A 22,356-nucleotide genomic window follows, 5' to 3' on the forward strand; every position below is an offset into this window, starting at 1 on the left:
ACGAAAAAAAAAAAGCCGCTCATAACATGGAGCTTGCGGCGGTCTCAGACCGAAAAAAATAAAGATCTGGAATTTTAAGAGCCAGAACCGCGATACGATTATGAGGCACGCCGTAGTGGGGGACTCGGGATTAGTTTTGATCACCTGGGATCCTTTAAAATGCACCTGAATTTAAATAAACGGGTGTTTTGCATTTCGCCCCCGTGGAAATGCGTCAGCTGTACACGGCCGGGCGGTCTCGGTGCGGATTGCTTCGTCATCACCGTTCGCCTCAACGCTTCGGTGGGCTCCGCTTTTTAATATTGGCCTTAAATTAAACACCGCGCATTCGCACCAAAACGCCAGTGGTCCCACTTATCACCAGATGAGTAAGCGCCAATTCTCCGTTGCGCATAGCGCCAGATTGTTCGCCGAGCACAGCTGTTCAGTTTCTGTTAAACTGTGGCAGAGAAGGACTCTGTGGGCAGATTCTTATAACGAGATCAAAAGAATGAAATTGCTATTGCAAAGTGCTGCTACCGTAGAATACTTAATGACAAAGAAAAGGGAACTGAGCTGCTCCATGCGCTTAAGATTTCTTGCGAAGCGATGCCATTTCTGAATAAGATTTAGGTAGGATTAATGCAAGACGAACTTCGCTACTAAATGTCTTTGGTGCGGCTTTTAACAACGGAATAAGGCGAACCTGAAGTGTTAGGACCTGCACAGTTGAAACTAGCTGTAATTAGGCAATTGCCTTAGCAAGCAGTCGTTTAGAAGCGTCAGTAAGCCCAGCACTTATTCACGCTGCTCAACGAACACAAGTAGCCACATCACAAATACAGCAATTTTTTTTAAAATGGCTTGTAGAGATACAGTGAAACCTCGTTAAACCGTAGTCGGCCGGAGCTCGGAAAAAGTACGTACTAAACGGTAGTACTGTTTAAGCGAAATAGCATGAGATCGCCCACTTACCTGTCGATAACGGAACTCAGAGAGAGTGCGATGAAAGGGGAAAAAACATGCAGTATTTATTCACTTCGCGGGACGTAAGTGTTATTTTCGTTTGATGTTGCGGCGGCCTAGCACGACGACAGCGGCCTCAAACTTACTGAAGCTGCGTGCCAGCTTCTCAGCCAGCCCCCCTCTTCTCGGCAAACACTCGCACGGCACGACAGATTCCTCGTTGGCGTTACGTATTCTCCGTGCACGCGCGCAGTAGTGCTGCATAAGTCCCGTGGCGCCTTTTTCATTGCCGGGTGCCGGAGTTTGGAAAACTTTTCGTTTGGAATAGTTACGTTATCGCGCCCCTGTTCTTGCGACGATCGCATTCACGAGGCTGACGTAACGCGCAGCTTCTGCCACTGTCGGGCCTGAATAGCCCGTGCTGTCGATTTCCGTGTCGTCCTCATCACTGTCGCTAGTTGACACTTCGGCAACAACAGCGGCAACGATGGTGAATAGTCGAACCTCGTAGCCAACATCTCTTCGCGGTCGCAGCAGCGCTGCCGAGCAACTTCGCATTCCAAATGCCACACACTGTAGTCAACAGCAGATCCATGTCGCAGGCCAGCGCCGACTTCTTCGTGTCACGTTTGGTAGTACGGACGATGTCTGATTTTTCTTCTATGCTGAGCACCCGGCGTCTTTTTTATCCTAGCTTTGACATGACGCGAGTCCTTGCTTGCACGACGCCACAACGCTCTCTGGCATGGCGTCCATGCGGCGTCGAAATGATGTTGATGTTGATGCGGCTTCACATGCAAACGCACAGGGCGCTTGGAGGCCGTTGTACCGATCTCTGAGGCTTGTTGTTCTGCCGGGCCGCCCGATGGAGACGACGCACCGCCATGTTTGCGCGACGAAAAGTGGAAACGCTACGTTTTAACCGATGCGTACGCAATAAGCTGGTACGGTTTATGCGGATACAAAATACATTATGTTCAATGGCCGCTGAGTCGGGAAATTGACTTTACTACTTTTAAACCGAAACTACTGTTTAAGCGGGTGCGGTTTAACGAGGTTTTACTGTACCACCTTTCTACTTCTTCAGCTGTTACTTAAACATGCAAACAAAACTTGCTCAGCAAATCACAATACAAATGTAGCTAACAGTGTGCTAATAACCTTCTTACTCATAGCAGCTTATAGACTTAAAAGTACGTGCAATTGAAGAATTGTACCCCACCAATAGCCAAGACTAAAGGACAATGGAAAATAAAACAATGCATATTATTCTGTTTTAACACTTGCATTTAAAGGAATTCTAATGCTATACCTTTCATAGATGGCCGGGGTAAGGGCGCTATTGCTGTGAACTACTCTATCCTGGTATAACACAAATTGAGGTTGCAACAAAGCATAAAGCAAATGTGTTTTGTCATCAATGCCCTGATCAGATCTCACAACACCGTTATTCTCCTTCATCATCAGCATCGCAATTTTTTGTAAGTAGTCACCTTTATACGATAATCGTGATACCTACTGCGTCCCTTTAACTGGTACCGCTTCAACTGGTTGGGTTCCTACCACCCCCTGCTGGACATGAAGCTCGCCCCTTTGCTGTGACGATGTCCGAGGCGTCAAAGTGTTTCGCGCACACACGTGTATACTTCGATTCGAAATTAAAACCGCCACTTCCCTGCCGCGGTATGGCCCGCTTCCATTTCTCGCGCTGATCCTTGTTATTTGGTAAACAGAACAACGACACGTTTTCAGTCGTGCCCTTGTTGCCGGAACGGCACCCAGGCACGCAACACGTGTTCGGCATCGTTGTCCCACCCCACCACTTCAACCAAACAGCCCAACACTCGAAAAATAGCACAGCACACGCACAGAACGCACCCGATCAGTCAGCTCGCCTCGCACTGCGCACGCATTTAGGTACGCGAACGATGCCCTCTGTGGCACAGTGGCGCCGCGTCGCGGCACCTTTGGGCAGTATATGAACCTCTCCCATAGAGTGACGGCGGAGTTTCGTGACCAGAAAAACATGGAAGGACTCTGCCTATGCTTAGAAATGGCCTTCATTGCTGAGACATCCGCCTCAAATGGCGTCATTGAGGTATCGCTAGTCACCCTCAGCAAAATAAATTCGCTCTTAGCGCATGCTGCATGCGAACATGTGAATGGAAGCTCAGCGCAGAGCGTATACTCCCTGCCTTGGTCCATAGCGTCACTGCCCAGCAGATTGAGCTTGCGTTTTGTTGTTCACTGCGATGCCAAGCACTTGTTCACTTTGCTGGGCACATGCTTTGTGATCACTACTTCCTCAGCTGAAAAGAAAACAGATCTGGTGTGATGCAGCGATTCCTGTTCCTTGATTTTATGCTCTTATTATCATTCCCTGCTCATGGCCAGCTGATCCCATTGCTAACAGGCGGAACGCCACTCTGACCGCTGACGAAGCTTGAAAAGGAACAGCATCAGAAACGGTATCACTACAAAATCTTAACCCAGTATTGATGCAGTCTGTTCAGCACTCGAGAGATGGGTCGACGGGGTGTCCTCCCTTTTGTGCTAGGTTGCAGGTCCATGCTCCGATCTAGTGGATAATGCTGGGAGTGTAGCATGCCTTGCCTCCCTATGCATTCCATGGTCACCTTTATTGCTTGCCAAATGCAGGAGCCTTGTTGAGACAATCTCCAGAGATTTGGGCAGTAAAAAAAATTAAATTATGGGGTTTTACGTGCCAAAACCACTTTCTGATTATGAGGCACGCCGTAGTGGAGGACTCCGGAAATTTTGACCACCTGGGGTTCTTTAACGTGCACCTAAAGCTAAGTACACGGGTGTTTTCGCATTTCGCCCCCATCGAGATGCGGCCGCCACGGCCAGGATTCGATCCCGCGACCTCGTGCTCAGCAGCCTAACACCATAGCCACTGAGCAACCGCGGCGGGTGCTGCTTCGTGTAGTGAAAGGAAGTCGTTCAGTCAAACAATGTAGTCGTGAAGCAAGGGGCTGGATGAACATGAAACAGCGTAGCAATCAAACAGATGCCAAGAAGCTCAGCTGGCAATGTGAGTGCCAAGAAAAACAAAGGTGCCAGGCCAGTATGGTGCACTCTGCTCAATCACCTGCTTGAAAATGACCTTCAGAAAAGGCACGACAGCGTCCGTTCATCTTCACGGCAAAGTGCACACAATGAAAACAGCATCAAAAGAAGTCTAATATGGTGCCTGCCATTCACAGCATTTGTATGTTGCGAGTGCGCGAATATCAAACATATTGGCCCATTTTCAATCATTGCGCATCCACCCAGGCATGCATAATGGCAGATTCAAAAAAATTTGTTTCAGTTTCGCAGAAAGTCTTCCATGTATAAATTTTCAGCTGTAAACATGCCCTAGACTGTCCCTTACGTTCTTGCAATGTCTCCTGTGTTTATTCATTTATTCAAATACCCTAAAGGCCCCTGCGGGCATTACATATCGTTGTTACTATAAATCAAGATTACAGTTCACATTCAAACAGATAATGCATGTTAACATAAAACAGAAACCAAAAATCTGAAGAGCAGCACAAGGAACGCTGTGCTAGCCTAAAACAAACCCATCTGCACAAAGAACATCAAAATAGGGTACCCCCTGGAGCAGCTGACGGGCTGCTGCACCCTGTCATTAGTTTGAGCTGCGCAACAGTGGCACCCTCGGACCCATGCCATCGTTTCAAAAGGTGCAGGGCTGGTTCAGAAGTTTTCTGCACCCTCTCAGCTGTCGGAACTTGGTGCAGATGTACTGTGGAGAGCAAAGGTCTTGAGACCACAGCATCAGCAAAAAAAAATTTATTTCGTCTTGGATAGTGCAGTGTGAAATTGTCTTAATGCATGACGCAGGTCAAATGGGCGCGCGTAGGCAGTACCACTTAATTTCAGCCTTTATGCTTAGGTCGCGAAAAAAAATTTTAGCGGCACCTCTGGTGCCCAGACTTTTGCTCTCGGCTGTACAGGATTGTATCTGCAGGCACAGCACATGTGCACAAGTGCCGGTGAAGTACGCTTGCTGTGCCTAAGTAAGTTCGGGGTATTTTTGCCGCAGAAGCCGTTCATAGCTGCGGTTTGGGAACTCTCAAGCTTGTGTACTTTGCTTGCACAAAGCATAAGAGCTGCGCCACGTCTGCTCGTCGGCATTTGTTTTAGACTCTTATTGTACCGGCACCTCTAAATTAAGCTGCACAATTTAACTTCTCGTGCACCATTGTGAACTGGCTCAGAGGGTGCAGGTGAATTGATTGTACCTAGTGTGGTTTAAAAAAAGAAGTAAAATGCAACACACTGGTGTCACGTAGAAAAGAAAAAGAAATTGTAGGTGTGTACATAGAAAGCATTTTGAGAGATGATTAGTGCAGATTGAGGCAGTGTACGTATTTCAGTGCTCTATTGTTTTGCCTTTTGGACTGTGTAACCAGTGGTTTTTATTGACAATTTTGCAGGTGAACGAGAATGGCAAGATCACTCGCCTGAGGCGTGAGTGTCCCAGCGAGGACTGTGGAGTGGGTGTCATCATGGCCGTGCACTTTGACAGGCAGTACTGTGGCAAGTTGTGCTTGACCTATGTCTACAACAAGGCCAGTGAGGAGTATACAACGTTGGGGCCACCTGTTGCTGCTTCGTGTAAAATAAAAACCCACGCCAAAGACCTTGTGTCGACTTTTTCTGTGCAGTGGCATTCCCTAAGCCATTGTACGGGGGATCTGCAATGAGTGAGCATTCTGTAACCCACTCAGTCACTTAATGCTTCATTGGGGCTAGTTTCAATAGCATAGTTAGGATACATCACAGCAGAGGTAAGACCAATGATAGAGCTCATGATTGGCATAGTTCACATTCTCTTGGCAGTCATACTTTTGTGTATGAGCTGTTGTGTATTTTATTTACCCATCTTTCGTTTACTGTGCATAGTTGTTTGTGTGCTACTTCACTTACCTTGTGTTGTAATAAATTGGTCGGAAGCAGTTTGTCTCTGCTCATGTGAGCTCTGCTGTGCTGTATTCTATCAGTCGCACGTACTGTGCCATACCTGCAAGAATTATTAGCTTAAGTGCAAAGTGAGGCAGTGTTAAAGCACTGTTCCTTGTCCACACTTTGCCTTCATCTTGTGTTGTTGGATCCCCTTCAGCTTGCACCATGTGAATGCGGTAAGTATACTCAACTGAGCTTGTGGCTGTGGCCTTTTAACGGGTGAGTATTATGTTCAAATTGAAGGGGAATTTTTTTCAATACAGAAAAAAAGAATGTAAAGCTGTTCACCACTCTGAAAGGCATCTTCTCATCACCATAGTCTCCGGCAGCTTAGTCGGCAGCACACACCTTCAAGGAGCTTGTCTCCATGGCCCACAGTAGGAACAGTAGCCACCCGACTCGCGGTGGCATTGACCAGAACATGCGCTATGTTGATCGTGCAAGGTGGATGTATAGCATAAACTGGTCAGCAGCCGAGATAAGCAACAGACGTTTAGGATGTGGGCGGAAAAAAAAAAGGGAGAAGAGACATAGGATCGCATCCTTCACATGCATACGTAACTACAGTTAAGGTAGATTAGAAGTGTTGAAGAAACAATAACGATACGTACAGTCGCGGACAGAATAGAATGGACCACGGGATCTCTGAAAACGTTCAATTCCCGAGCAGCCTGTAGCAGTAACCAGTACAACTGCCCACGACAACGTTAGTATATTCTAGTCGAGGTCCAAAATGCAAATACCAGATTGCGCTGTGAGGTTGCGAAGATATTCAGCTTTTTCTTAGATTTCATGGTCCATAATATTCTGTCCGCGACTGTACGTAAAATGCGAGACTGAAAGCACGTGTGGCATGCCTGATTAGCTCGGGCAGAGTAGGTGCACGAGTATTTGTCGCCGCCCTGTTTCAAAGGGGATCCCAATAAACAACCGCATCAATAACGGCTTTATACGCTCTTTGCTCACGCTTGATAAGCGGTTGATAAGAGATAAAACGCCCCAAATCCTCAGTCCATTCGATTCGCTGCACTTGCTTGCTGACCAGGTGCATGGCGTCATGCAGACGAGGCTCGAGTGTAGCTCTCGGTGATGTTTGCCGACGTAGCGAACGTTTTCGGTGTACATGGAAGCGTTCCCCAACCTCTTCGACAAGGTTTCAACACAGCCGGAATAGAGTGGCACATTCTTTCACATCTGTCGCATGTGCTTCGTTATGCCCGCTGCCAAACGTGGCCTTCGTTCACCTTCCAAAAGACGACCTGGAGGAAGCGTTCAGTGAAGTAGCAAAATGAAAGCTTGCGGAGTCGGTCGGCAACCCGCCTGGGATTCAACCATTGGTATTTCTGGCAGAGAACGCAGATGAACCCACTGCGAGACCAACGGCGGAGTCCGCGAAACAGGCACCGGCAGGTTGAAACTTCGATTGCATCGACAACGGTGCATAGGCCATTCCTTCCTATAGTTGCAGTTCGATCGCCATTCTTGGTCCTGTGCGGTGTTGTCGGCTTGAGGTATACTGAAAGTACCGCTGCACGCTTCCTCATCGATGAAATTAGGACCCTGTGTTCGGCAAACAAAAACCGTACCCAGAAATTTTGTAACATTGCCCCTGCGGTTATTAGGTCTAACTACACGGCAGTGCTTTGGAGCATTGCGGTGCACCAGCGTAACTCGCTCAACGGTCAGCATTCCAAAACGTGATATTTCAAAAGGACGCCCGCATTTCAACAACTTTCATTTAGCAACGTCGAGTGGTTACGCACTTCTAATAATATGCATACTTACTGCGCTTATTCGAAACGTTCCTGTTGCGTTACAGCAATGTTTTAATCCTGACCAAAACACTGCTATAACGCAGCAAATACGGTGCGCTTAGGTACCGTAAATACGTTTGTTAATAAAAGGGGCCCTTCGATCTTGCTAACTGAAAGTTGTTGAAATTCGGGAGGCCTTCTGAAATATCAATGTTGCCCATTGAGTTACGCTGCTGCACTGTGGTGCTTTAATGCATTGTGGCAAAATTCGATTGATGGCCGCAGGGGCAATGTCCAAAATTCATGCACATGTGTTCTCGTCAGAGGCTCAACTGGAGAGGGCCGGGGGGAGGGAGGCTTTCACAGGGACCACCAGTTGCCAAAATTTTGCATGCGCTCTATCTTTCCTGATATTGCTTATCTCGTCTTCATTTGCTCAAGCCTTCCCTTCTACAAGACCACCTCAGCTATCCCAGCGCAGCCCGCCCGCTTTGTCGGTCGCAAGATCTTGTTGTGAACGGTTGAAAATAACATGTTTACGATCGAACGCTTGCATCCGGTCCTCCAGCAATCCCTTAATAATCCGCGCCGTCCTTACCATGTGAATCAGCGGCGCGTATGAGCTGTGACGCTCAAAGGCTGGCAGAGGGCATGAGCGATTGCTACTCTGAAGGTTCGAAAGAGTACTACAAGCTACAGTGCCGCCAACGTGCGTGCTTGCCAATATTCTAAATACGCGAAAAGGAAGGCAGATTCGCACTGGTGCTATTATGCCCCTCGGGCCTCGAAGTCGACAGAAATAAGCGCGGCCGATCATCGAGCCTGGACTCCGCGTATACATGGAAAATGAAATCAGTTTGTTTCTTTTTAGCACTAATTCGCGAAGCGGGAACGCGGCAACATCGCTACACTCATGCTCAAACAATAGCATATATAGAGTGCTTACGTCGAGTAAATTATTTTTAGTCTTTCAGGTTAGTGTCTGATAACGATCGAGTAACATTTCATCGTGCATAAGCTGGTCCGTTCACGAAGTGACCAACATGTCGTCGCAGACAGAGTTGCACCAATAGAAATTTAGAGGCGGATGCATTGAGGACGGTTGCGCTCGCTTCGATGTAACATTTGCAAGCTTTGACTGCATGTCCGAGCGAAACAGACGACAAAGCGAGCCAGCGAACGAGTGGAGCGACCGCACGTTTTCTTTGCGAGTGCTCCACTGCCGCATCTAAGGTCTAAACCTTCGCACTCTTAAAGCTCACGCGAATTAGCACGCACGCTTCAAAGACCAATGGTGCTGTCGTTCGCCTAAAAACGCGCCCCGTAACTCGCTTTAGCGAGAGTAAGCACGTTCGTTATCGGTGACTTTGTATCGCAAATCCTCCGGCCGTCCGTCAACGACGAATGCGAACGAAAGAGGTAGACGATGCTATCCGCTCTAAAGAAGGCTATAGCAACTAACCACAAGCGGCAGAGAGTTGCTTTAAGGCCCGTTAGCAAGAGCAAGCGCTCCAAACCGCGTGGCAGTGCCCCGCCATTCTTTTTCGTTCGTGATTCCTGACCAGGAACGCGCCGAGTGTTATCATTATGCAAAAAATGTGAGGCGTGCAGACAGGACACAAGAGAAGAGAAGTGGACAACACGAGCGTTCGCGTTGTCCACTTCTCTTGTGTCCTGTCTGCACGCCTCACCTTTTTGCATAATGAATCCTTGCCAACTAGCTCAGCTTTCTGTCCTTCTAAGAGTGTTATCAGCCTGATTTTCTTTCGATTTTGTCCATCCGCGCTTTGCGGATCATCCTGGAGCACTTTCGCGTTGTAAAGGAAGGAAACCTATAACCACGAGCACGCAAGGAAGCCATATAACGTGTCTCTCAGCTAACGTTGGCCACGCCGTTAAAATAAAAGAAAATGGTAAAAAAAAGAACGAAGCGAAGGCGGAATTCGCAGAGGGGAAGGAGGAGGAGGCCGACAGGGCACCTCGATGGGGACCACGGAACGGAGACGTCGACCTATCAGGGACTCCTTAGCCATCTTGATGACGCTTCGTCGTCATAGGGACGCTTGATCGTCGGTTCGTTCGCCTTACTACCGGCGCGCCCAATGCGTTTAGATAGCAGAGCAGATGTGTTCTGGGAAATCCAAGAATCACGCCACCCTTGTCTTGTCGGCTCCGACAACGGCCTGTCTAGGGACAACTGGGGCGGTCGTTTGAAATTCGAAGAGGCTGGCTGCCGGCCTCCTCGGGTGCCATTTTTTAAACCGTTGGCATGTTTGCAAATAAATGCGCGTAGTCGCGCAGTACTTTGCGCGGCAATGGATCGCGCGCGCTTCGCTCGAAATTGTTCGAATGGCGCGTTTGAAGACGTTTAGGCGGCGAGGTCGCTCGCCACGCTCGCGGAGAAATTGGGTGCGATCTTCGGAGCGCCTGAGACTCCTCGCTTGTAATTAATTGAATGGAGTCCGCTCGCTGTCAGCATCTCGAGAAGGGCTCGGCAGCTGCGCGGCGCGCGAAATTTACCGACCATGGGCCCATCATGACCTTGCCAGATCGAGGGCGGACACTGCGATGGCGAGATCGATGCCGTGGTGGAGTGACGGACACCCGAAATCGCAAGAAAAAGACGGACAGCATTTTTGGCGGGAAGAAACAGGCCGGCCGAGCAACGGAATTCGACGCTGTGAGATCTTGCGCGTCGTTTGGCATTTGAGTGGCTCCTTCGGGTCGTTTTTTTTTTTTTTATAAACGTGGGCTCGCGCACAAGGACAGACGTGGAGACGTGGGCCCAACTGTACGAGCGAGGAGCTTCAACGCAGCCTAACGCAGGTGAGAGTTAGTTGCATTCAAATTTGACGCACCTGGTATTTTACCTGGTATCGCGAAGACGCTTGTTCGCACACTGCACGTGCCTACTGTATGCGTCGAGTTAATTACGTGCAAAAGCGGCATTTCGCGGTGCGTGTAAAAAAAAAAAAAGAACCGTGCGCAAGGCCTGGCCTGTGACAAAAGCGACGCGAGTCGCAAGAATGTATGTTATTATTAACGGTTCAGTGGTTCGTAGCTGTTTGCCGTTATCAGCTGTTGTGTACAGTCGCGATCAAAAGCTTGGGGACCAAAGTTGCTGCGATTGTCTTGTTTTTCTTCGCAGCCTGGGCATTCCGGATGAAATCAAAAGCGCACGCGTACGTGTTTGTTAAACGAAGTCGAGGCCACGGAGCTGGCTTGAATATATTAACATTTTCTTGCTAGTGCCGCGGTACGCAACGTTTTTATCGCTGCTCTAAGCTCGTTACGTATTAATTGGCGTCTCCGCTAGTGTATAGTTTGTTTGCCGTCTGTTTCGCGTCGGCGCTTCGTGAAATCGGTTGCATTGTGCGCTGCCGTCCAAGATGGCGGACCTTCGCTGACGGTCGCTTGAACAATGGCGTCCGTCTTGTCCGCGGCGGCGGTTTTTTGGGCATGGCGCGCCTTCGTGCCTAGCACGTTCGGACATGGACGTGCCGGAACGCGTTCGCTTTGATTCGAACAACGCTTGTCGTTGGGTTAAGCTGTGCGAATCGGTCTCGTCGTCAGTAACGTCTGAACATTTCGAGCTGTTTCACAGTTAGGTTTACCGCGATTTCAAATAATGGCGGTTGGCCGCTTCGGCGCTGTCGGCTTTCGCCATCTTCGATTATCTGCCGAGGATTCTGCTTCTTCATGGTTAACGTAACCTTGCTGCGTCTGTCCGTGTGAAATGCAATCGGTTGCGGACGTATAATTTGCGCTGCTGCTTTGGGTCCGAATATATGCGGGCAAATTTGTAAGTGCTTCATCTGTGATCAGTTACGACTGCTTGTCGTTTATTAACGAACGATCATGTCTTTTCACCCGTAATAAGTGCAAGTCTTCATCATTCTCGTAAAAGCTTGCCATCGTACAAGCTCCGGGAGAAAGCTTATTTCGTTTGATTGCTCGGAAAAAATTCCGCTGCCCGGCAAATTCACGAACGGGCGCGTTTATCACCCTAGGGATTTGTCTGGCGTCAAACGCTCCTGGCCCGGGCACAAACGTGCCCCAGGCCCTACGATTCGAATCCGCGCCCAGGCTTGGCAGTTCAAATTCTGTGGTACCTATAACGGTCTGACCTAGGGGAGACCTGTCTAAAACCGGGGCCCCGTGGAGTCGGACCGGTAGTTGACCGCCGGCTTCCGAGGTGTGCAGACGTCGAGATCGCAGGACCGACCGAACTTTCTTTGTGGTGGTGCGAGCCGACCCCGGTCAACGGTCTTTGTTCGAGACACCGTGATCGTGCGCGTGGTCTGGAACTGTGCCGGGCCCGTTCGCTGCCCAGGTGGGGGAGAGACTTGGGACCTGCGGACAAGGACCGACTAGGAGCGGCTTCGACGCAGCGTAACGCAGGTGAGTGGACGATTCGCTGAACCTTGCGGCCGAAGGCGACTTGCGGTCCGGGAGGCCCTTTGTTTAAACTCGCCGCAGTTGGGCGGCCATTGATTCGCTATATCCCAAGGCACTCGATCATTAGCGTGCTTGCATATTTCTCGGCTCGAGCACGATGTTTTTTCTGAGATCTTTATTTCGGTTGATAGGTGACAGAAGCGATGAGGGGTTGCGGCGCGTGTTACAGTCGGTCTGCGGCGGGTTTAACGAGAGCGGGCGTACTTAGATGGCCGGTGGCTTCGTCGGGGCCTTTGTTCTCCCGTTGTTACGAGCGGCGGCGCGACTCGTTGGCGTTGCGCCGGCCGGCCATCTTGATCACGCCGGCGTTGTGAGATCGAGGAGTCGTCGAGTGAGATGTTCGTGGAGATTGATTGCAGTGCGGGCGCGCGACACCGTGCTTGTTTAATTTAATTGTTTAGTTAAAGGTTTATTTGAATGCTTATTGCTTATTTAAATTGTTTATTCAAATTAAATGCTTGTTTAATTTATTTAGTAATAGCGAATTACCACTGCAATTTAAAGTTTGCAAAAAAAGTTTGTGAATACTTAATGAAATTATGCGAACCTATACTTGCCTATCCATCTACTTGGCTAACGTTATAGCGATGCTTCGCCTTTTCTGCTTTTAAAGCGCGAAACATTCACCGAATGAAGACAGCTTTCGTATTTTTTTTTCATTTGTCAAAATCATTTAATGATATTATTTAAATTATTTTTATTATTTTAGTATTTTTAAAAAAAATTTTTGCGGTGTAGCTCGCGCTGTGACGTTGCCGTTAGAGAGCTTCGATTGCTTGTAGATCGATTACACAAAAAAAAAATCTTGACGCGACTACTCGTAGCTGATGTTTAATGTACGTGTATAAAAATCATTTATAGAAAATAGATGCATCGCGCATTTCAAGACGCGGTACAAAAATAAGCGTACATCCAAGGCACGTGTTAGCGTCGATTAATAAAACGAAATTGTTTTTCGTGCAGTAATAAGCATGGCCGACTTGCACACGGTGCGGCGTGCTCGGTGATATGATAGGCTTCCGAGATTTCCCGTGTAGTTTGGTTAGGGTGACAGAAAAAAAAAATCCCGTTTTCTAAGATTGGTTTACACGGACACGGTTTACAATGTGAGGCCAGATGGACAGGATGGCGCGCCGTCTAATGAATTTCTGCGCTCCCTGAGGCTCACGTTGACACATCGGCACGTTTGCCAATGTACATCTGACCGCAGCTCAGGGGAATTTCGCATACTGCTCTTGAGACAAAAGAGACAAAACGATTAACACGTTTCTGGCTGCATTTTCTCAAGCAAGAAAAAATACGGGCGTCGTCTTTCTGCTCAAGATGAAGCAAACAAAAAATTGCCAGTTATTTCCTTCGTAGCCTCACAGAGCGCAGGAATTCATTGAAGTCGCGCCATCCTCTCCATCTTGCCTCACATTGTAAATCGCGTCCGTGCGAACCCACCTTCGAAAACACGGTCATTTTGTTCCGTCACCCTAGCCAATCCACACGAGAACTCTCGGAAGCTTATCGTATCACCAAGGACGCCGCACTGTGTGCAAGTCAGCCATCTTTATTTTACTGCACGACAAAGAATTCAGTTTCATTAATCGATGTTTACGCGTACCTTAAATATATGCTTGTTATTGTAACTCGCCTTGACATGCGCGATGGGTCTATTTTCTTTATACGTATTTTTCTGGCACGTGTATCTAAAGTTCAGTTGTGCGAGTGAGCGCCTGCGGTGTGTCTTGCTTCTACACGTCCTGTGTGTTCAAAGCGCTGTAAGATTTTGCAACAATGCTTTACCAACCGGCGCACCTGTCCATCCTTTTACTTGTGTGTGGGCCGTATAATGTTCATTGCCGAGTAACGAATTCCGAGATATTGGGATAGCCGGCCGCGGCTCCGTTTCCCAGACTCGCCGACGCGCAATACACCTTTCCGCTGGCGGCCCTCAACGTCAGGTCGCTGCGTCTGCAAGCGGCGGACGTGGTCCACGACGTCCTATACTTGAACGGGTATCCCTCTTGTGCCTCTCCGATACGTGATCCGATTTCTTTGTTCAAGTCGACGGCTACGTCGGCGTCGCGCCCGTCGATTCGACTCGGGAGCTGGCGGAGTCGCCGTGTACGTGAAGAACGACGTAGCCCCCGCCACAATCGGGCCGTACGACTTTTCGTCCACCACCGAAACGAAGAACGAGAATCCATCTTACTTACTAGGCGCGAGCACACACAGAATCAAGAAAGGAGTTGGAACAGAGCGCCACTTACAACTGCTTTAATTGAAGCAGTTGTAAGTGGCGCTCTGTCCCGTCTCCTTTCTCGTTTCTGTGTGTGTTCGCGTCTAGAAAACAAGATGAATTGTGACCAAGTCGCCCAACAAGACGTCCTTTTACAAAAAACGAGAAGGATGGGAGTTTTCTGCCGAGAGCGTGCGCCGCTAAGACCGCCGGCGAGACGGTCGTTGCAAGCCGGGTACGTTCGACCTGCCTCTTCCTCCAAGCGCGACGCATAGAGGACACTGTGAACGACCACTTCGAACGGCTGCTCTACCATCCGGCCGATGGACGATCAAACTGCAGGCGTCGTCGTCGGAGACTTCGACGGGGATGCGTCGGAACCAGACGGTGATTGGCCGCCCTCGTCCTTGCTCGAACGGTTTGGACGCTACGGTGTTACACCGATCCCAAGGTGCCAACGACCACGAGGCGCTCGCGTTTGGACCTGGCCTTCGCCAAGAACCTGACCGTCGCCCTCGCCGAACCCCTGGCCGTCTACCAGGGCGACCACAAAGCTGTAATTACTTGCGTGAAATAATAAACACCAAAATATTTGTGTCTGTGTTGTACATTATAACATGTATACAGCTTGGCTGGTCCTCCGTCTTCACATAGTGGAATGGCTGCCGAGCTTTTGAGTTTTTTTTTTTCAGTACAGCAATTTACGCCATGTGTTTGTAGCTTCCTGCAGCTCCAGCGTAACTGTTTCACCCTATTGCACTTTTGTAGAGTGTGCCGTGATTTTAGGACTCGCTGATGGCCCGGCCCGACTGCTCCAACACGCCCGCGTTTGCCGCTACGTAGGTGGTGGCTGCATACCTCAATGCTCTGGCGGTACTCGTGCGAAATTTTCCTGTGTCATCGCTCTCAAAGGCTGATTTTGCTTTCTTAGTTCTTCTGTGTGTTTTGTAGTCCGCCGTGTTGTGGGCGTTTTGTTCTCGCCCGTACTTTTTCGGTACCTGTCGCTGTCCTCTGACCTTCAATGTTCTGCGCGGCTTTCTTTGAGTCGATGCACGGCATGGCTTTCTTTTGAATCTTGCCATTACTGTGATTAGCATATTTTCTTGCCTGATTTAGCCGTTTTGGGCCTCCCTCTCTTCCGTGTGTCGTGATTAATTTCTTTGCCCAATTAACCGGTTCTCTGCCTCTCTCTTTTGTATATTACTGTGAATCATTTATTTGCCTAATTAAGTAGTTCCGTGCCTCCCTCTTCGGTCTGTTATTGTGATTTGCAGGATTAGCGTCAACATTCTTTAGCGTCGATATTCCAGGCGGGCCGATGCCACAGATAGGGCAGGCTATGGTGGTGCTGCTAATTTTCGAATATATTGGCACTAATTATTACCGTAAGATCAATTTGATCTGCTTAGCAACTAATTTTCCTTTCTGATGGGCGCCGGTGAAGCAGCATCCTAGACGCGTGGCGGCGCGTACTCCGAAATGAACTTGCTTAATTGTCCGAATGTGTGCCGTAAGCCGGCTTTGCCTCATAGTGCCCCTATCTGCAGCGGTGCACACTTTACAGGCACATTGTACCATACGTTTAAGGGGAAGCGAATCCTTGGTACAAAATATCGATTTTTTTCTTTTACGTTTTTTGATACTGCATGTTTTTAGGTTGAGTATGAGTATGCGCCATATTAAAAATACTTATTCCATTTTATTAGTCGCGTCAACAGGAAAGTCCGCGTGGCCCTTGAAGCCTTCATTTGGCTATGTAGCTGTCATCAAAGTAACTTCTGTTAGATGGAAGTTCTCGTTTTGATTTTGCAACTTCCTGCATGCAGGGCATCTTACATTCATCGTTGAGGCCTCTGTAGCTCTCGTGCACTTTCGTTTATTTCTGGTGGAATGTGCTCTTAAGAAATAACTCGCGATATGAGATAACAGATATCGTCACTGGTTTTAATGCGATTAGCATTCTTTGCATACTTCAAGCAGCTTTTAGCCTTGTCTGTCTGTCTGTCTGTCTGTCTGTCTGTCTGTCTGTCTGTCTGTCTGTCTGTCTGTCTGTCTGTCTGTCTTTTCCGTCCGTCCGTTTGTAATTGTCTTTTCCATCCACCTGTCTGTACTTCTGTCTGTCCGTTTCATGTCTGTCTTTCAGTCTGTCTGTTCGTCCGCCCATATCTATTTCTGTTTGCCTTGTCCGTCTGACGGACCGTCTGTCCATCTGTGTGTTTGTTTGTCTGTTTATCTGTTCCTGGTCTGTCCGTTTGTCTGTCTTTTCCGTCCATCCATTTGTCGGTACTTCTGTCTGTTCACATGTATGTACGTCTCTTCATGTCAGTCCGTTTGCCAGTCTAGTACAGCTGTATATCTGTTTGTCTTGTCCCTCTGTCCGTCTCCGTCCGTCTGTCTTTTGGTCCTATGAATGTTTTTTGTCCGTATGCCTGTCTGTCCTGTACATCTTTGTTTGTCTGTCAATCTGTCTGTCTTGTCCGTCCGTTTGTATGTACTTTTGTCTGTACTTCTGTCTGCCCGTATGTATGTACGTCTGTTCATGTCTGTCCGTTTGTCAGTATAGTACAGCTGTATATCTGTTTGTCTTGTCCCTCTCTCTGTCTCCGTCCGTCTGTCTTTTGGTTCTATGTGTTTTTTGTTTGTCCGTATGTCTGTCGTTCCTGTCTGTCTTTCTGTCTGTCTGTCTGTCTGTCTGTCTGTCTGTCTGTCTGTCTGTCTGTCTGTCTGTCTGTCTGTCTGTCTGTCTGTCTGTCTGTCTGGCTTTTCCGTCCGTCCTTCCGTTTGTATGTGTCTTTTCCATCCACCTGTCTGTACTTCTGTCTGTCCGTTTCATGTCTGTCTTTCAGTCTGTTTGTCCGCCCATATCTATTTCTGTTTGTTTGTCTTGTCTGTCTGTGTGTCCGTGTGACGGATCGTCTGTCCATCTGTGTGTTTGTCTGTTTATCTGTTCCTGGTCTGTCCGTTTGTCTGTCTTTTCCGTCCATCTATTTGTCGGTGCTTCTGTCTGTCCACATGTATGTACGTCTCTTCACGTCAGTCCGTTTGCCAGTCTAGTACAGCTGTATATCTGTTTGTCTTGTCCCTCTGTCCGTCTCCGTCCGTCTTTTGGTCCTATGAATGTTTTTTGTCCGTATGCCTGTCTGTCCTGTACATCTTTGTTTGTCTGTCAATCTGTCTTGTCCGTCCGTTTGTATGTCTTTTTGTCTGTACTTCTGTCTGCCCGTATGTATGTACGTCTGTTCATGTCTGTCCGTTTGTCAGTATAGTACAGCTGTATATCTGTTTGTCTTGTCCCTCTCTCTGTCTCCGTCCGTCTGTCTTTTGGTCCTATAAATGTGTTTTTTGTTTGTCCATATGTCTATCGTTCCTGTCCATCTTTGTCACTCTGTCTGTCAGTCTGTCTGTTTGTCTGTCTTTTCCGTCCGTCCGTTTGTATGTGTCTTTTCCATCCATCTGTCTGTACTTCTGCCTGTCCGTTTCATGTCTGTCTTTCAGTCTATCTGTTTGTCCGCCCATATCTATTTCTGTTTGTTTGCCTTGTCTGTCTGTATGTCCGTCTGACGGACCGTCTGTCCATCTGTGTGTTTGTCTGTTTATCTGTTCCTGGTCTGTCCGTTCGTCTGTCTTTTCCGTCCATCTATTTGTCGGTACTTCTGTCTGTCCACATGCATGTACGTCTCTTCATGTCAGTCCGTTTGTCAGTCTGGTACAGCTGTATATCTGTTTGTCTTGTCCCTCTGTCCGTCTCCGTCCGTCTGTCTTTTTGTCCTATGAATGTGTTTTTTTGTCCGTATGCCTGTCTGTCCTGTACATCTTTGTTTGTCTGTCAATCTGTCTGTCTTGTCCGTCCGTTTGTATGTCTTTTTGTCTGTACTTCTGTCTGTCCGTATATATGTACGTCTGTTCATGTCTGTCCGTTTGTCAGTATAGTACAGCTGTATATCTGTTTGTGTTGTCCCTCTGTCTGTCTCCGTCCGTCTGTCTTTTGGTTCTATGTGTCTGTCGTTCCTGTCCATCTCTGTCTGTCTGTCTGTCTGTCTGTCTGTCTGTCTGTCTGTCTGTCTGTCTGTCTGTCTGTCTGTCTGTCTGTCTGTCTGTCTGTCTGTCTGTCTGTCTGTCGGTCTGTCTGTCTGTCTGTCTGTCTGTCGGTCTGTCTTTTCCGACCGTCCGTTTGTATGCGTCTTTTCCTTCCTTCTGTCTTTCCGTATGTATGTACGCCTATTCGGTCTGTCAGTAGTTTGTGTCTGTCTTGTCCGCCTGTATATCTGTCCTGTCCGTCAATCTGTGTGTCCGTCCTTTGTCATTCTGTACACATGTCCGTCTGCCCGTGTCTGACCGTATGTTTGTATATCCGCCTGTCTGTCCGTATGTCCACTTTTCCGTCCATCTCTCCTGTCGATCTGTTAGTGTATCTTGTTCATATGAATGTCATTCAGTCTGTTTTTAACGGTTTGTTTGTCTGTCTCTATGGCTGCCTGGCCCTCAGTTCTTCTTTTGTCTTTGTCTATCTGTCCGCCTGTTCGTCCGCCCATCACTTTTTCTGTTTGTTTGTCTTGTCTGTGTGTCTGACTGTCTGTCTGCCATTGTCCTGGCCGTCTGTCCATCTGTGTGACTATCTGTGTTTATCTGTTTCCTGTCCCTCCGTATGTCTTGTCCGTCCATCTGTTTGCCACTACTTCTGTCTGTCCACATGTACGTACGTCTGTTCATGTTAGTCCGTTTGTCAGTATCGTACAGCTGTATATCTGTTTGTCTTGTCCCTCCGTCTCCCTCCGTCTGTCTATTGGTCCTATGAATGTGTTTTTTGTTTGTCCGTATGTCTCTGTCCTGTCCATCTTTGTTTGTCAATCTGTCTGTCTTTTCCGTCCGTCCGTTTTTATGTCTTTTTCATCAATTTGTCTACTTCTGTCTGTCCGTATGTATATACGTTTATACGGTCTGTCAGTCGTTTGTGTCTGTCTTGTCTCTCCGCATATCTGTCTTGTCCGTCAGTCGGCGTGTCCGTCCTTCCTGCCATTCTGTTCTCTCTGTACACATGTTCGTTCTCTCTTGTCTGACCGTCTGTATGTATATCCGTCTGTCTGTCCTGTCGGCCCACCCGTCTCTTCATATGTCCGCCTTTCCGTCCATCTGTCCGGTCGATCTGTTAGTGTATCTTGTGCATATGTATGTCATTGTCTGTTCTGTCGGTTTGTTTGTCTTTGTCCCTATCGCTGTGTGGCCCTCAGTTCGTCTTTCAATCTATCTGCCCGTCTGTTCGTCCGCCCATCACTTGTTATGTTTGTTTGTCTGGTCCCTCTGTCTCCACCCGCCTGTTTGTCTTTATTTTCCTACATGTGCTTGTGCGTCTATATGTCGGTACATCTGCGAGAACGTATGTATGTATGTATGTATGTATGTATGTATGTATGTATGTATGTATGTATGTATGTATGTATGTATGTATGTATGTATGTATGTATGTATCAGTCCATCTGTCCTTATATCTGTCCATGTCTGTCCGGGCATTCCCATGCAACTTACTCGGTTGTCCTTATACATTTCCCTGCTCAGCTTCTCAAAATCGTCGTCTGTGGCCTCGTGCTGTGAGAATTTCCCACAGCAGTTCTCTACGTTGTCCTGGGCTGCGTTACCATCCCCAATTTCTGTCTATTAAAATCTGTTCTTGGCCATAAACATCTTCATGCGCTTCATTAGCAGAAAAGTATTATAGTCGTGGTGTCTGCCTTGCCGGCACCCATTCTGTACTGCCCCCGATACATTTTTCCTCACCCACTTCGACAACTCTAATTTTGCGGCTTGCATTGCTATTCGTTTTGCCACTGACGTCATTATAACTGGTATTTATTCGCTCAATTTATTTTAACCGCATTTGCCGTTATAGATAAGTTTTATCTTTCGCGCCACCCAATCAGAATTTTCTTTTTAGCCCTGTAGTCTACGGTACTAGTCAGCTGTACCTTGCTCTTTGGATCCATCTCTTTAATTAGCTGTACTGAAATTTCATCTGGTTCTGCCGCCTTTTTCTTAAGGGCTTGTTAAATTTAAACGCTTGTTAAATTTCACTGCAAGTTTGCGTATGCTTCACCACCTAACATTGTAGTACTGAGGCGAAGCTGACTTTTGAAACCGGCATTGCGCAATGCGTTGTGTTTTCCAAGGTTCAAAGCCCGTGAGAATTCCCGGTTTTCCCGGTTGGTAGATACCCTAACGATATTACTTTCAATGTCGGCGTGCGCGACTCCCCGACTCGCTCCCAGGTCTTGCCCTTTGACAACACTCGCTTGGAATTCTGGGTGAAAGTGCTGTTCCGGGTAGAGACCGTACCCCCCACCAGGAAAGAATCTTGCAGTCTGTAACTTCAGTGTATTATGTTCTGCAATGACATTCTACCGCACCGATTTTACCAAGTGGGTTTCACTCCGGCTTTTACAGGCGGCCTCTTCCAGTAACTCGAGAATTTTCTCCTCCGAGCGCAAATTTGTCTGCGTCAATTTATTGAAAAATTGAACTCAATTTGATGCAAACGGATTAAATATTTAGTGAAACGCAATCAAATTGAAGCATCATGTACATAACACGAAACGGTTTTTGAAGCCCAATTTCGATATGACTATAATGATCTCACATGGAGTGATTAGTGATTCCTGTCACGAGACCCCATTCGCGCAGTGTGTTTTTTTTTTCTCCAAGGACATGACGCATATCAGACGACTGGGGTCTGAAAGCCCTGCTCGGATATGAGCATTACAAGTTCACATGACGAAGTCATTAGTGAATGCTCATCTGACCACCTTCTGACATGTTGCCGTATTTTGTGCCCTGGCTTGATGCATATCAAACGAAATGGTTTACATAGCCTACTTTCTAAAACAAGTTTACGCCCTTTGGGCTGTATTTTGTTCGCAAACAATTATCGTAATCTGTCTTGCCCGCATTTCCTTTCTTTAACGCTGTGAGCCCGGTACTTCCTTGTCACGAACGGCTTGCGCGTTATCAGCTTGACACAGCATTCTCGACAGGAAAGTAGCGAGCGCGGAGTTTTCAAGAGAGGAAACGCAAGCAAGGCAGCTGACGATTATTGTTTAGGGACAAGATAAGGCCACCAAAGGGTGGGAACTTTTTAGAGTGTAGTCTGGCTATCACTAAATGAGTTCACGTGGGATGATGACTAGTTATTATGGTCACGTGACCAAAGTTCTATAGAGCGCACTGCTCTTCTAGCTAAGGATGATGTATATCAAACAAAATGGTTTTTGAAGCCCTGCTCCGCTACCATGATGACGTCACAGGACCAAGTCACTAGAAAATAGTGAGGCACTATCATCGTAAAGAGCGCTGGAAACTTTATACAGGCTTGACGCATATCAAATAACGCGGATGTGGAAGCTCTCTTCGAATATCAGCGTGACGAGTTCACACAGCCTAGGCAGAAGTGATTCAGGACACGTGACCAACCTACTATTGTACTATGTACTATTGACCACCAAGTCAATAGTACATAGTGACGAACGACCATCGTAAATAGCAGTGTAAGCTTTACCTAGGCATGACGCGTATCAAACTGCGCTGATGTGGAAGCTTTCTTCGAATATCAGGCGTGGCGTGTTAACAGCCTAGGCACAATCGATTCAGGTCACGTGACCACCTTCTGGGATGATCACTAGTGATTATGGTCGCATGATCAAAGTTCAGTCGAGTGCACTGCCCGATTTTGTAGCCTGGCTTCATGCATATCAAACGGAATTGTTTTTGTAGCTTTCTGGGTATCGCTAAATGAGTTCGCACGGGACGATCACTAGTGATTAGGTGAAATCACCAAAGTTCAGTCGAGTGCACTGCTGTTCTCTCCAGGGGTGATGCATATCAAACGAAATGATTTTTGACGAAGCCCTGCTCCGCTACAACCATGATGAGGTTACATGACCAAGTCACTAGTACAGAGTGACACACGACCTTCGTAAAGAGCGCTGGAAA

At 47.8% G+C, this 22,356-nt stretch overlaps 1 protein-coding gene across 3 annotated transcripts in view; it reads left to right on the plus strand.

Moving 5' to 3' along the window:
• LOC135912238 (uncharacterized) overlaps positions 1 to 5,615 on the plus strand; it is a 593,471-nt gene extending 587,856 nt beyond the window's left edge. For all 3 annotated transcript variants that reach the window (XR_011508961.1, XR_011508962.1, XM_070527155.1), the window contains exon 10: positions 5,412 to 5,615. The gene's annotated coding sequence lies outside the window, so the exon portion shown is untranslated. The remainder of the gene's footprint in view (positions 1 to 5,411) is intronic.
• The last annotated feature ends 16,741 nt before the right edge of the window (positions 5,616 to 22,356 follow it).

Source organism: Dermacentor albipictus, chromosome 10 (assembly GCF_038994185.2).
Source record: "Dermacentor albipictus isolate Rhodes 1998 colony chromosome 10, USDA_Dalb.pri_finalv2, whole genome shotgun sequence".
Classification (NCBI taxonomy): domain Eukaryota; kingdom Metazoa; phylum Arthropoda; class Arachnida; order Ixodida; family Ixodidae; genus Dermacentor; species Dermacentor albipictus.